Raw genomic sequence first — 13,716 nt, 5'->3', positions numbered from 1 at the left:
TATGAACCATTACTGACTCACATTACTTCCAGGCACTGGGAAGCCACACCTAAGGGATCTGCTCCTAGCTGTTCACCCTTCAAGTCCTATCCCTCCCTAGAGTCTCCTCAGTCCCCAATTCTGAGGGGATCCCGCCAGTTATCTAAAAAAGGATTCCACCCCAAGGTCATCAAGCACCTCTTTCTGTTTTCCAAGTAGTCCCCGCCTATATCTCCCACTGCCCAAGAAAGTAAGCCCAACCAATACCACCAAGAGTGGGGCCACATATTAGTTCCTGAAGTCAAATCTATGTCCATTGCAGGAGGTAGATGATGGAAATACAGAAACACTTAGAACACATGTACCATTTTCTATGTGTGATTTGGCTTTAGATAGGGAAAAATTTGACTAGTTTCTAGAGGATCCAGAAAAATTTACAGAAGAGTTTGTTAAGTTGACCATGTTCTTTAACTTGCCATGACTTGCAAGTATTGTCATCTGCTTGCTGTGCTGTGGAAGAAAAGTGGGGGAAAAATTATATGGTTAAGCCAGTCACTTATGACAAGGTTAGAGAAAAACAAAAATCCCACTCTATTTTAGGGCTGCTTAGTTGCAGGAAATATACTAATGCAGACCCAGACTCCCCAGAAGGGCAAGCTCTCCTGAGTGGTGTGTGTGTGTGTGTGTGTATGTGTGTGTGTGTATACATATATACATATATTTGAGAGTTACCTGAGTGGTATATATTTTATTACTCAGTCTGCCCCTGACATTAGAAGGAGACTACAAAAAGCAGTGATGGGACTTCAAACCTCTATGAGCCAACATTTAAACTTGGCCTTTAAAGTTTATAACAATGGGAACTGGGCAAAAGAGATAAATTTAAAACAAAATAAATAACCCTAAAATGTAATTTTTAACAGTTTCTTTAAGCCTCCTACCTCCTCAGGGTTACTCATCCTGAGAAAGTGTTGTGAGACCAGCATCTGGGATGCCCAGAGAAGAGCCCCTGGGCCAGAATCAATGTGCATACTATAAGCAAAAAGGCCATTGGCAATGAGAATGTCCTACATCTCCCCAGTGAGAGAAGAAAAAGCTTTCCATCAGTACCAGAGCTAGCCTTCTTCCAGTAGCCCCAACAACCCACCTGGCTTAAGTAAATTGGGACCCTTGACCCAATGGACAGCTTCTCACAGTGGCAGACCAGCAGCTGCCCGAACATTTTTCTTCAGTGTCTCCACTGCTGGGTGAGCTCTCCAGTAGTTCAGGGACTCCCTTTGAACAATGCAGTTCACTCCCTCCCTTCCTTTTGTATTGCTATGGGATCTCCTTCCCTGCCACTTCCTCCATCCCCTCCCTGTGTCCATGTGTTCTCATTGTTCAGCTGCCACTTATGAGTCAGAACATGCAGTGTTTAGTTTCCTGTTCCTGTGATAGTTTGCTGAGAATGATGGCTTCCAGCTTCATCCATGTCCCTGCAAAAGACATGAACTCATTCTGTTTTTATGGCTACATAGTATTCCATGGTGTATATGTGCCACATTTTCTTTATCCAGTTTATTACTGATGCCCATTTGGGTTGGTCCTAAGTCTTTGCTATTGTGAATAGTGCTGCAGTAAACTACGTGTGCATATGTCTTTATAGTAGAATGATTTATGATTCTTTGGGTATATACCCAGTAATGGGATTGCTGGGTCAAATGGTATTTCTGGTTCTAGATCCTTGAGGAATCGCCACACTGTCTTCCACAATGGTTGAACTAATTTACACTCCCACCAACAGTGTAAAAGCGTTCCTATTTCTCCTCTGCCTTGCCATCATCTGTTGTTTCCTGACTTTCTAATGAATGCCATTCTAACTGGTGTGAGATGGTTTTGATTTGCATTTCTCTAATGACCAGTGATGATGAGCTTTTTTCCATGTGTTTATTGGCTGCATAAATGTCTTCTTTGAAAAGTATTTGTTTTTATCCTTCGCCCACTTTTGGATGGGTTTTTGTTAGTTTGTAACTTTGTTTAAGTTCCTTGTAGATTCTGAATATTAGACCTTTGTCAGTTGGGTAGCTTGCAAAAATTTTCTCGCATTCTGTAGGTTGCCTGTTCACTCTGATGATAGTTGCTTTTGGTGTGCAGAAGCTCTTTAGTTTGATTAGATCCCATTTGTCAATTTTGGCTTTTCTTGAAATTGCTTTTAGTGTTTTAGTCATGAAGTCTTTGCCCATGCCTATGTCCCGAATGGTATTGCCTAGGTTTTCTTCTAGGGTTTTTATTGTTCTGGGTTTTACATTTAAGTCTTTAATCCATCTTGAGTTAATTTTTATATAAGGTATAAGGAAGGGGTCCAGTTTCTGCTTTCTGCATTGGCTAACCAGTTTTCCCAACACCATTTATTAAATAGGGAAGCCTTTCCCCATTGCTTGTTTTTGTCAAGTTTGTTGAAGATTAGATGGATGTAGATGTGTGATGTTATTTCTGAGGCCTCTGTTCTGTTCCATTGGTCTATGTATCTGTTGTGGTACCACTACCATGTTGTTTTGATTACTGTAGCCTTGTAGTATAGTTTGAAATCAGGTAGTGTGATGTCTCCAGCTTTGTTCTATTGCTTAGGATTATCTTGGCTATATGGACTCTTTTTTGGTTCCATAAGAAATTTAAAGTAGTTTTTCTAATTCTGTAAACAAAGTTAATGGGAGCTTGATAGGAATAGCATTGAATCTATAAATTACTTTGGTTAGTATGGCCATTTTCACGATATTGATTCTTCCTATCCATGAGCATGGAATGTTTTTCCATTTGTTTGCATCCTCTCTTATTTCCTTGAGTAGTAGTTTGTAGTTCTCCTTGAAGAGTTCCTTCACGTCCCTTGTAAGTTGTATTTCTAGGTATGTCATTCTCTTTGTAGCAATTGTGAATGGGAGTTCACTCATGATTTGGCTCTCTACTTGTCTATTGCTGGTGTATAGGAATGCTTGTGATTTTTGCACATTGATTTTGTATCCTGAGACTTTGCTGAAGTTCCTTATTAGCTTAAAAATATTTTGGGCTAAGACAATGGGGTTTTCTAAATATACATTCACATAATCTGTAAACAGAGATAATTTGATTTCCTCTCTTCCTATTTCAATGCTCTTTATTTTTTCTCTTGCCTGGTTGCCCTGGCCAGAACTTCCAGTACTATGTCGAATAGGAGTGGTGAGAGAGGGCATCCTTGTCTTGTGCCAGTTTTCCAAGGGAACGCTTCCCGTTTTTGCCCATTCAGTATGATATTGGCTATGGGTTTGTCATAAATAGCTCTTGTTATTTTGAGATATATTCTATCAATACTTATTTTATAGAGAGTTTTTAGCATGAAGTGATGTTTAATTTTATTGAAGGCCTTTTCTGCATCCATTGAGATAATCATGTGGTTTTTGTCAGTGGTTCTGTTTACGTGATAGATGATTACATTTGAACCAGTCTTGCACCCCAGGGATGAATCCAACTTGATTGCGGTGGATAAGCTTTTGGATCTGCTGCTGGATTTGGTTTCTGAGTATTTTATTGAAGATATTCACATTGAAGTTCATCAGGGATATTGGCCTGAAATTTTCTTTTTTTGTTGTGTCTCTGCAAGGTTTTGGTATCAGGATCATGCTGGCCTCTTAAAATTAGTTAGGGGGAGTCCCTCTTTTTCTGTTGTTTGGAGTAATTTTAGAAGGAATGGTACCTGCTCCTCTCTGTACCTCTGGTAGAATTTGGCTGTGAATCCGTCTAGTCCTGCACTTTTTGTGGTTGGCCGGCTATTAATTATTGCCTCAATTTCTGAAGTTGTTATCAGTCTATTCAGGGACTTGACTTCTTCCTGGTTTAGTCTTGGGAGAGTATATGTGTCCTGGAATTTATCTATTTCTTCTAGATTTTCTAGTTTATTTGTGTAGAGGTGTCTGTAGTATTCTCTGATGATAGTTTGTATTGCTATCAGTGAGATCAGTGGTGATATCCCCCTATTTTTTTTTATTGTGTGTATTTGATTTACCTCTCTTTTCTTTTTTATTCATCTAGCTAGTTTTTCATCTATTTTGTTAATCTTTTCAAAAACCCAGCTCCTGGATTCATTGATTTTTTGAAGGGTGTGTGTCTATATCTCCTTCATTTCTGTTCTCTTCTTCATTATTTCTTGTTGTCTGCTAGCTTTTGAATTTGTTTGCTCTTGCTTCTCTAGTTTTTTTTAATTGTGATGTTAGGATGTCGATTTTAGATCTTTCCTGCATTCTGTTGTGGGCATGGAGTGCTATAAATTTCCCTCCACACACTGCTTTAAATGTGTCCCAGAGATTCTGTTACGTTGTGTCTTTGTTCTCATTAGTTTCAAATAACTTTTTTTATTTCTGCTTTAATTTCATTATTTACCCAGTAGTCATTCAGGAGCAGGTTGTTCAGTTTTCATGTGGTTGTGTGGTTTTGAGTGAGTTTCTTAATCCTGAGTTCTAATTAGATTGCACTGTGGACTGAGAGATGATTTCTGTTCTTTTGCGTTTGCTGAAGAGTGTTTTACTTTCAATTATGTGGTCAGTTTTAAAATAAATGCGATGTGGTGCTGAGAAGAATGTATAGTCTGTTAATTTGGGGTAGAGAGTTCTGTAGATGTGTATTACGTTCTCTTGGTCCAGAACTGAGTTCAAGTCCTGAATATCCTCCTTAATTTTCTGTTTCATTGATCTAATATTGACAGTGGGGTGTTAAAGTCTTCCACTATTATTGTGTGGGAGTCTAAGTTTCATTGTAGGTCACTAAGAACTTATTTTACGAATCTGAGCTCCTGTGTTAGGTGCATTATATATTTAGGATAATTAGCTCTTATTGTATTCATCCCTTTACCATTTTGTGATGCCATTCTTTCTCTTTTTTGATCTTTGTTGGTTTAAAATCTGTTTTATCAGAGACTAACACTGCAATCCCTGCTTTTTTTGTTTTCTTTTCATTTGCTTGGTAAATATTCTCCATCCCTTTATTTTGAGCCTATGTGTGTCTTTGCATGTGAGATGGGTCTCCTGAATATAGCACACTTGACTCTTTATCCAATTTGCCAGTCTGTGTCCTTTAATTGGGGCATTTAGCCCATGTAACTTTAAGGTTAATATTGTTATGTGTGAATTTGTTCCTGTCATCATGATGCTAGCTGGTTATTTTGCACATTACTTGATGCAGTTTCTTCACAGTGTCATTGGTCTTTGTATTTTGGTGTGTTTTTGCAGTGGCTGGTATTGTTTTTTTCTTTCCATATTATAAGAGCTTCCTTCAGGAGCTCTTGTAAGGCAGGCCTGGTGGTGACAAAATCCCTCAGCATTTGATTATCTGTAAAGGATTTTATTTCTCCTTCACTTATGAAGCTTAGTATGGCTAGATATGAAATTCTAGGTTGAAATTTCCTTCCTTTAAGAATGTTGAATATTGGCCCCCACTCTTTTCTGGCTTGTAGGGTTTCTGCAGAGAGATCCACTGTTAGTCTGATGGACTTCCCTTTGTAGGTAACCTGCCGTTTCTCTCTGGCTGCCCTTAACATTTTTTCCTTTGTTTCTACCTTGGAGAATCTGACAATTATGTGTCTTGGGGTTCTTGTTCTCGAGAAGTATCTTAGTGATGCTCTCTGTATTTCCTGAATTTGAATGTTGGCCTGACTTGCTAGGTTGGAGAAGTTCTCCTGGATAATATCTTGAAATGTTTTTTCCAACTTGGTTCCATTCCCCGCATCACGTTCAGGCACACCAATCAATTGTAGATTGGGTCTCTTCACATAGTCCCACGTATCTTGGAGGCTTTGTCCATTCCTTTTCATTCTTTTTTCTCTAATCTTGTCTTCTTGCCTCATTTCATTAAGTTGATCTTCAATCTCTGATATCCTTTCTTCTGCTTGAGTGATTCAGCTATTGATACTGCTTCATGAAGTTCTTGTGTTGTGTTTTTCGGCTCCATCAGGTCATTTGTGTTCCTCTCTAAACTGGTTATTCTAGGTAGCAGTTCCTGTAACCGTTTTTTTTTTGTTTTTTGTTTTTGTTTTTTTGAGATGTAGTCTCACTCTGTTGCCAGGCTAGAGTGCAGTTGCATGATCTCAGCTCACTGCAACCTGTGCCTCCCAGGTTCAAGTAATTCTTCTGCCTTAGCTTCCTGAGTAGCTGGGACTACAGGTGTGCACTACCACACTCAGCTAATTTTTGTATTTTTAGTAGAGACGGGGTTTCATCATGTTGCCCATGATGGTCTCAATCTCTTGACCTCATGATCTGTCCACCTTGGCCTCCCAGAGTGCTGGGATTACAGGTGTCAGCCACCGGACCTGGCCCCCTCATAACCTTTTATCAAGGTTCTGAGCTTCCTTGCATTGGGTTAGAATATATTTCTTTAGCTCAGAGGAGTTTGTTATTACCCACCTTCTGAAGTCTACTTCTGTCAATTCGTTAATCTCATCCTCCATCCATTTTTGTGCCCTTGCTGGAGAGGAGTTGCAATCAATTGGAGGAGAGGAGGCATTCTGGGTTTTGGAATTTTTAGCTTTTTGTGCTGTTTTTTCCTCATCTTCGTGAATTTATCTACCTTTGATCTTTGAGGCTGATGACCTTTGGATGGGGTTTTTGTGTGGGGGTCCTTTATGTTGATGTTGATATTGTTGCTTTCTGTTTGTTAGCTTTTCTTCTAACAGTCAGGCCCCTCTTCTGCACATCTGCTGCAGTTTGCTGGAGGTCCACTCCAGACCCTGTTCGCCTGGGTATCACAAGCAGAGGCTGCAGAACAGCAAGGATTGCTGCTTGCTCCTTCCTGATGCCAGCTGGAGCTCTCCAGTATGAGGTGTCTGTTGACCCCTCTTGGGAGGTCTCTTCCATTCAGGAGCCACAGGGGTCAGGGATCCACTTGAGGAGGCATTCTGTCCCTTAGCAGAGCTGGTGAGCTGTGCTGGTTGAATCCTTCTTGTCAGGATCAGCTGCTCTCTTCAGGGCTGGCAGACAGGAATGAAAATCCACTGAAGCTGCGTAAACAGCCACCCCTTCCTCCAGGTGCTCCGTCCCAGGGAGATGAGGGTTTTTGTCTGTATACCCCTGACTGGGGCTGTTACCTTTCCTTCAGAGATGCCCTGTCTGGAGAGGAGAAATCTAGAGAAGCAGTCTGGCCACAGATGCTTTGCCATGCTCAGCCCAGACCTCCCAGTCTCCTTAGCACTGTTAGGGGAAACACCCCTATTAAAGCCTCAGTAATGGCAGACACCCCTCCCTCCACGAAGCTTAATCATCCCAGGTCAACTTCAAACTGCTGTGCTTGCAGCGAGAATTTCAAGGTAGTTCTTTGCTTGCTGAGCTCCATGGGAGCAGGACCCGCAGAGCGAGATTACTTGGCTTCCTGGCTTCAGCCCCCTTTCCAAGGGAGTGAACGGTTCTGTCTCACTTCATGGTATGTTTATTTCCCGTGAAGTAGTTGTTACTAATTTTTTTTTTTTTTTTTTCTTGAGAGAGAAAGAATAATCTTAGGTAATTTGGGCATTAAACAATATCTTTGCTGCTAGAATGTTTTTCTTCAAGAGCAGTGTCAGTTCTTTGTCATTATCTATAAAAAACTAACAAACACACAAAGACAAATTTCTTTGAATTAAATGCAAATTCCCTCTTGGCTAACATATTTACGAGACAGAACCAGTGCAAAATCTGCTCCAGCTAAAGGTTGATATTGATTAAAGAATTCCCACTCAACATACTCAGCCTATACTCAGTAATAATAGGAACATATATTTTTATGGTTCTTTGTGTATTTTCAGAATATCATCTTATATTTTATGTCTGCTGCTTTAATTATGGATATTGAATTTCTTCAAATATCTTTCCTACATCCATTAAAAGATTAGCTATTCTCTTTTATTATAGTAACATGGTACTTTACTTGATTTTCATTCGTTAAACCAACCTTGCGCTCCTGGGGCAAATCCTACTTGGTCATAATGTGTAATAAGTTTTATGCCTTATTGGGTTCAATGTATACTACTATTTTGTTACAAAATTTTTGTGCGCATGTTTATGAGGGATGCTTATCTTCATATTACTTTCTTAGTGAAGTCTGTCAGGTTTTGGCAATGAGGTTATGCCAAATGCTTCTCTATTTTAAAAAATAATTTGTGTCATATTGGTATCATTTCCACCTCGAATGTTTGGCAGAGTTCCCCAGTGAAACCATTTGTGCCTGGAAGTTTGTTTTTGGTTTGCATGTGTATGTGCATGGTAAAGATAAATTTTTTTAAGTAAAAAGTTCAGTGTCTTCAGTGAATATAAAATCTTTATTTTTTGGGTTCTCTTGTGATAATTTGTAATTTTCAAGAAATACGCCCATTTCATCAGAGCTGTCAAATTTATTTGTATAAAGTTACATGTAGTATTCACTTCTTTCCCTTTTTCTCCTTTTCTTTCCTTCTTCTTCTACTTTTTTATCTCCTTCTAGTCACTTATTTTGTTTTGTCCAGAAAATGAAATAAATATTGCAGAAAAAAGTCATAAGCAGACAACAGTGTCACAGAGTCATACCTGGCCTCATACCAGAGTTAAATGACCAAGGTAGAAAATTTGAATACTTTATGTCAAGAATAGTCACAGTTCATTGGTTAAATCTCCCCTGTCATGAGCAACACTTAAATTCTAATACTTGATTTTATGACTGTCTTTTTCTTATATGATCACATTCAAATATAAACCCACTCATTATAACTCATTTACTATATATTTTTTAAATTTAGCTATAATTTACATGCAATAATCCATTCTTTTTGGAGTATATTTCTATGAGTTTTCACAAAAATTTACAGCAACTGCCATAATCAAAATGAACAGTTCCACTGGCCACCTATCTCCCCAATCCCCTTAAATCTTTTTGTAATCAACTCCTGCCTTCACCCCAGACTTTGTCAACTACTGATCTATCTTCTACTCCTGCAATATTGACTCCTCAAGAATTTTATACAAATGGAACCATGCAATACGTTTTTTAAAAATTGGCTTTTATCAGCTGGAATAATGTATATGGTATTCATTCATATTGCTACATGTATAAGTGTTTTTTTTTTTTTTTTTTTTTTTTTTTTTTTTTTTTTTTTTTTTTTTAGACGGAGTCTCCTGTGTGCTCAGGCTGGAGTGCAGAGTGGCGCCGATCCGGCTCACTGCAAGCTCCCGCCCTCCTGCGTTCCCACCATTCTCCTGCCTCAGCCTCCCAAGTAGCTGGGACTGCAGGCGCCCGCCACTAAGCCCGGCTAATTTTTTTGTATTTTTTAGTAGAGACGGGGTTTCACCGTGTTAACCAGGATGGTCTCGATCTCCTGAACTCATGATCCGCCCGCCTTGGCCTCCCATAGTGCTGGGATTACAGGTGTGAGCCACCGTGCCTGGCCATAAGCAGTTTTTTAAAAATTATTGCTAACTGGTATTCTTTTGTATGAATGGATCATAATTAGCTTATTTATTCACAAGTTGTTGGACATTTGAGTTGTGTTCAGTTTTCATAGATTATTAATAAAGTCGCTACAAACTTCTATATTTTTTATGTGAACATAACTTTTTATATCTTTTGAGTACTAAGAAATAGAATTGCTGGGTTACACAAAAGTATATTTAACTTTATGAGAAACTGTGAAACTATTTTCCAAAATAGTAGTACCATCTTGTATTCTTTTCAGTAACATAAGCAAGTTCTGGTTAGTTTGCCTTCCCACCAGCACTGAATACTGTCAGGGTTTCTTTTTAAAGACTTAATTCATTCTTACTGGTTTTAAAATATTTTAAAAGCCTTGCATTCATGAGATAAATGCCAGTTGATTTTTTTTCATATTACTGGATTTGATTTACAACATTTGTAGGTTTTTTTCTGTTATTTTATAATTACCTTGTCAAGATTTGGTATCAAGATGATCAGAGTATTACAAAAAAGAGTTGAGAATTGTTTGTTTCTACTTTTAGGAGGGATTTGTATAGAATTGGTACTTTTTTCCAACATATGGTAGAATTTACAGAAGGGACTAGAGTTGTCTTTGTAGAATGGTTTTAACTATGAATTTAATTTCTTTAAAATATTTAGGAATATTCTGATTATTCACTTCCAATTTTAAATTAATGGACATAAAGTATTTTGTAATATTTCATTATTATTTTACTGTCTGCAGGGTGAGTACTTTTTACTTTTTGTAGGGTCAGTAGTGATGTATCCTCTTAAATTCTTTTTTCTTGGTAAGTCTGTTTACAGGACTATTAAATTTTATTTATCCTTCCAAAGAAACAGATTTTGCTTTCATTGATTTATTCTATTGATTTTCTGTTTTCAATTTTATGCACTCTACTCTTATCTGTATGATTTGTTTTTTCTGTTTGCTCTGGGTTTAATTTGCTCTCCTACTAGTTTGCTAAGGTGGAAATTTAAATTATTGGTTTGATAATTAATTTAAAATTAGATAAATTTTCATGTAAGCACTTTGCAAAGCTATACCCTACAAATTAATATGTAATATTTTATTTTCTTTCAATTAGAAATAGTCTGATTTTCCATGTGAATTCCAGTTTATGCCATGTGTTATTTACAGTTATTTAATTTCCAAACATTTTGGATTTTCCTGATATATTTGTGTGGTTGATTTCTACTTTAATTCTGTTAGGATTAAAAGGCATACTTTGTCTAATTTTGATTCTTTTAAATTTGTTATAGTTTTTATTCTGGTCTAGAATTCTGTCTATCTTGATTATTGCTTCATATGCAGTGGAAAAGAATGTATATTCTGCATTTTTTGGGTAGAATGTTATATAAATACTAATTAAGTTGGTTGCTAATGTTGCCCAAGTCCTCTATTATCCTTACTGATTTTCTGTTTACAAGTTTTATTGATTGCTGAGAGAAGAATGTTGAAATCTGCAACTATTATTACAGACTGATCTATTTTATCTTTTACTTCTGTCAGTTTCTGATTCAATATTTTGAAGTTTTCTGAAGTGCTTGCAGATTTAGTCTTTTAATTATTCTTGTTTAATTATTTTTAATCCCTCGTTATATTGCTTGTTTTGAAGTTTACTTTGAGGTCTGAAGTTTATTTTGTCTGATGTTTTGTAGAGCTGGATTTTATATTACTGGATTGTAGGGTTCTCTGTATTTTAGACACTTCCATTAACTGAAGCAAAGCAGCACAAAATGCACCATTAAAGAAGTATACTTTGATTTAACTTTTGAACATGTACATGTAAACCCATCCTGGTAAGCCCTATGTGCAAAGCTAAAAGATATTTTTCAATAGAATGTTCTCCACACTTGCTTACAGAGTTCTCCCTCTATTAAACAGTTCCATTCACTGACAAAAAAACCAAACAGCACATAATTCATCTTTAAAAAGCCACTCCAGTTTTCTTTTGATTAGTATGTGCATCCTATATCCTTTTTCATATTTTACCTTGAATCCATTTATATTTTCTTATTTAAAGTGGATTTCTTATAGACAGTGTATAGTTAGATATTCATTATTTATCCAATTTGATAACTTCTGCTTTTTAATTGGTCTTCTAACATAACTTACATTTCATCAAATGATTGTGGTTGGATTTAGAACTATTTTATTACTTTTTCCTTTTACTATTGATTCTTATTCTTCTATCTCTTTCTTTAGGTTATTTGAATAATTTTAGTATTATATTTTATTTTACATTTTGGCTCCTCTATGTGTATTTTACAGGGATACTGTGTATATATCTAACACTTCAGGGTCTACTTACAGTTAGTATTGTATGACTTCAAGTAAAATGTAGATACATTACAATCATATAGGTTCTTGATCTTTGTTATAATTATTATATGCATTGAAACACCTATTAGACAATGTTATAATTTTTACTTTCAACAGTTATATATGTTTCATATGTTTTATATTTTTATGTTTACCCAGATATTTATAATTTGTATTGCTTTCCCTTTATTCCTGAAGACCGAAATTTCCCTTGGATAGTATTTCTTTTCAGCCTAAAGAACTTTCTTCAGCATTTTAATTTAAGCAGCTTTGGTGGTAACAAATTCCCTTAGTTTTTTTTTTTTTTTTTTTTTTTTTCATCTGAGACTATCTTTTACCTCACTACTGAAAGACGTTCTCACTGGATATAGGTTTCTAAATTGAAGTTTCTTTCTTTCAGCACTTCAAAGATATTCTGCTGTGATCTTGCTGCCATGTTTTCTGATAAGAAATCCATAGACACGTAAGTAATTGTTTTCCTGTATGTAATATATTATTTTTCTATAGCTGCCTTCAAAACATTTTTGCTATTTACTTTATGCTTTACAGCAGTTTGACTATGATTTGTCTATGTGTTGTTTTGTTTGGTTTATCCCAGTTAGGATCACAGAGTTTCAAATCTCTAAATTTGTATCTTTCACTAAATTTGGCAAACTTTTGGTCACTGTCTCTTCAAATATTTTTTTTCCACAATGTTTTTCCTCCTAAGAGTCTAAGAACACATATGTTAGATGTTTTGATATTGTCTCATTGGTCTTTGTGGCTCTGTTTATTTTATTTTTCTGCTTTTAAAACTGGATAATTTTATTGATCTGTCTTAAAGTTCACTGACTGTTTTTTTCTATTCATTCTTAAGCTCATCAGTAATTTAAAGACAAATTTCAGAGATTACATTTTCCAGTCTAAAATCTTCCCTTGTTTTTTTTTTTTTTTTTCTATTTATTTTATGTGTTTTTGTTTATGTCATGGGACATAGGTATAATAGTAGCTTTAATAATTTTAACATTGGGTTTTTTTTTAGGGGCTGGCATCTGTTTATTGTTTTTTCTCTTTTAAATCAGTCACTTTTTGGTGCTTCATAGTATATTGTATAATTTTTCATTGTATCCTGGACATTTTGAATGCTATGATATTTAGACTCTGGGTCCTGTTATAATCTGGGGAATGGTGATGTTTTTCCTTTAGCAGACAATCAACCTGATGAGATTCAGACTGGAATTTCTGACTTGTCTTTTGTGGAAGGTGATTCAAATTCCAGTCCCAATATTTAAGCTTTGTAATGCTAGTTTGCATCTGATCTGTGCATGCACAGCTCAAGAGTGAGTCTGAAGATGTTAGCAGGTTTGTTTATACAATTAGGAGCCATACATCCCTTCTGACTTTCTTCACTCTGGAACCCTCCACTCATTCTCTACCCATCAAAGTCTCTTTTACATGGTTTCTCTGGCTGAACCAAGTTTGTTTGCTTGTTTGTTTGTTTGTTGTAATTAAAGTATTAGCTGCCTGTGCTGCTGCTACCATCTCACAGCTCTGTGCTGGGAACTCACAGAGTGAAGCTATATAAAAGAAAAAAGAAACAGTGAAACGTATCTCATCAGTCACTTCTCTAAATGTTGACAGCCACCCTTAATCCATCTAAATTTTCCTTATTTTTCAGCGTGCTCAGGTACTTTTTTATGTGTTTTGTTAAGAATTTTTAGTTGTAAGCAGCAGGAGAGATGGGCTGTAATGGGCTTCTGTGCCCATGTTGGAGCTGGAACTTCTCAAGATTCAGTTTTTATGTCTCTTAGAAAGTGCTACTGCGGCCGGGCGCGGTGGCTCAAGCCTGTAATCCCAGCACTTTGGGAGGCTGAGACGGGTGGATCATGAGGTCAGGAGATCGAGACCATCCTGGTCTACATGGTGAAACCCCGTCTCTACTAAAAAATACAAAAAACTAGCCGGGCGACGAGGCGGGCACCTGTAGTCCCAGCTAC

This window comes from Rhinopithecus bieti, unplaced genomic scaffold (genome assembly GCF_001698545.2).
Source record: "Rhinopithecus bieti isolate Rb0 unplaced genomic scaffold, ASM169854v2 scaffold_2432, whole genome shotgun sequence".
Lineage (NCBI taxonomy): Eukaryota > Metazoa > Chordata > Mammalia > Primates > Cercopithecidae > Rhinopithecus > Rhinopithecus bieti.
The sequence above is the reverse complement of the archived record's forward strand: the minus strand, read 5'-3'. Positions refer to the sequence as shown.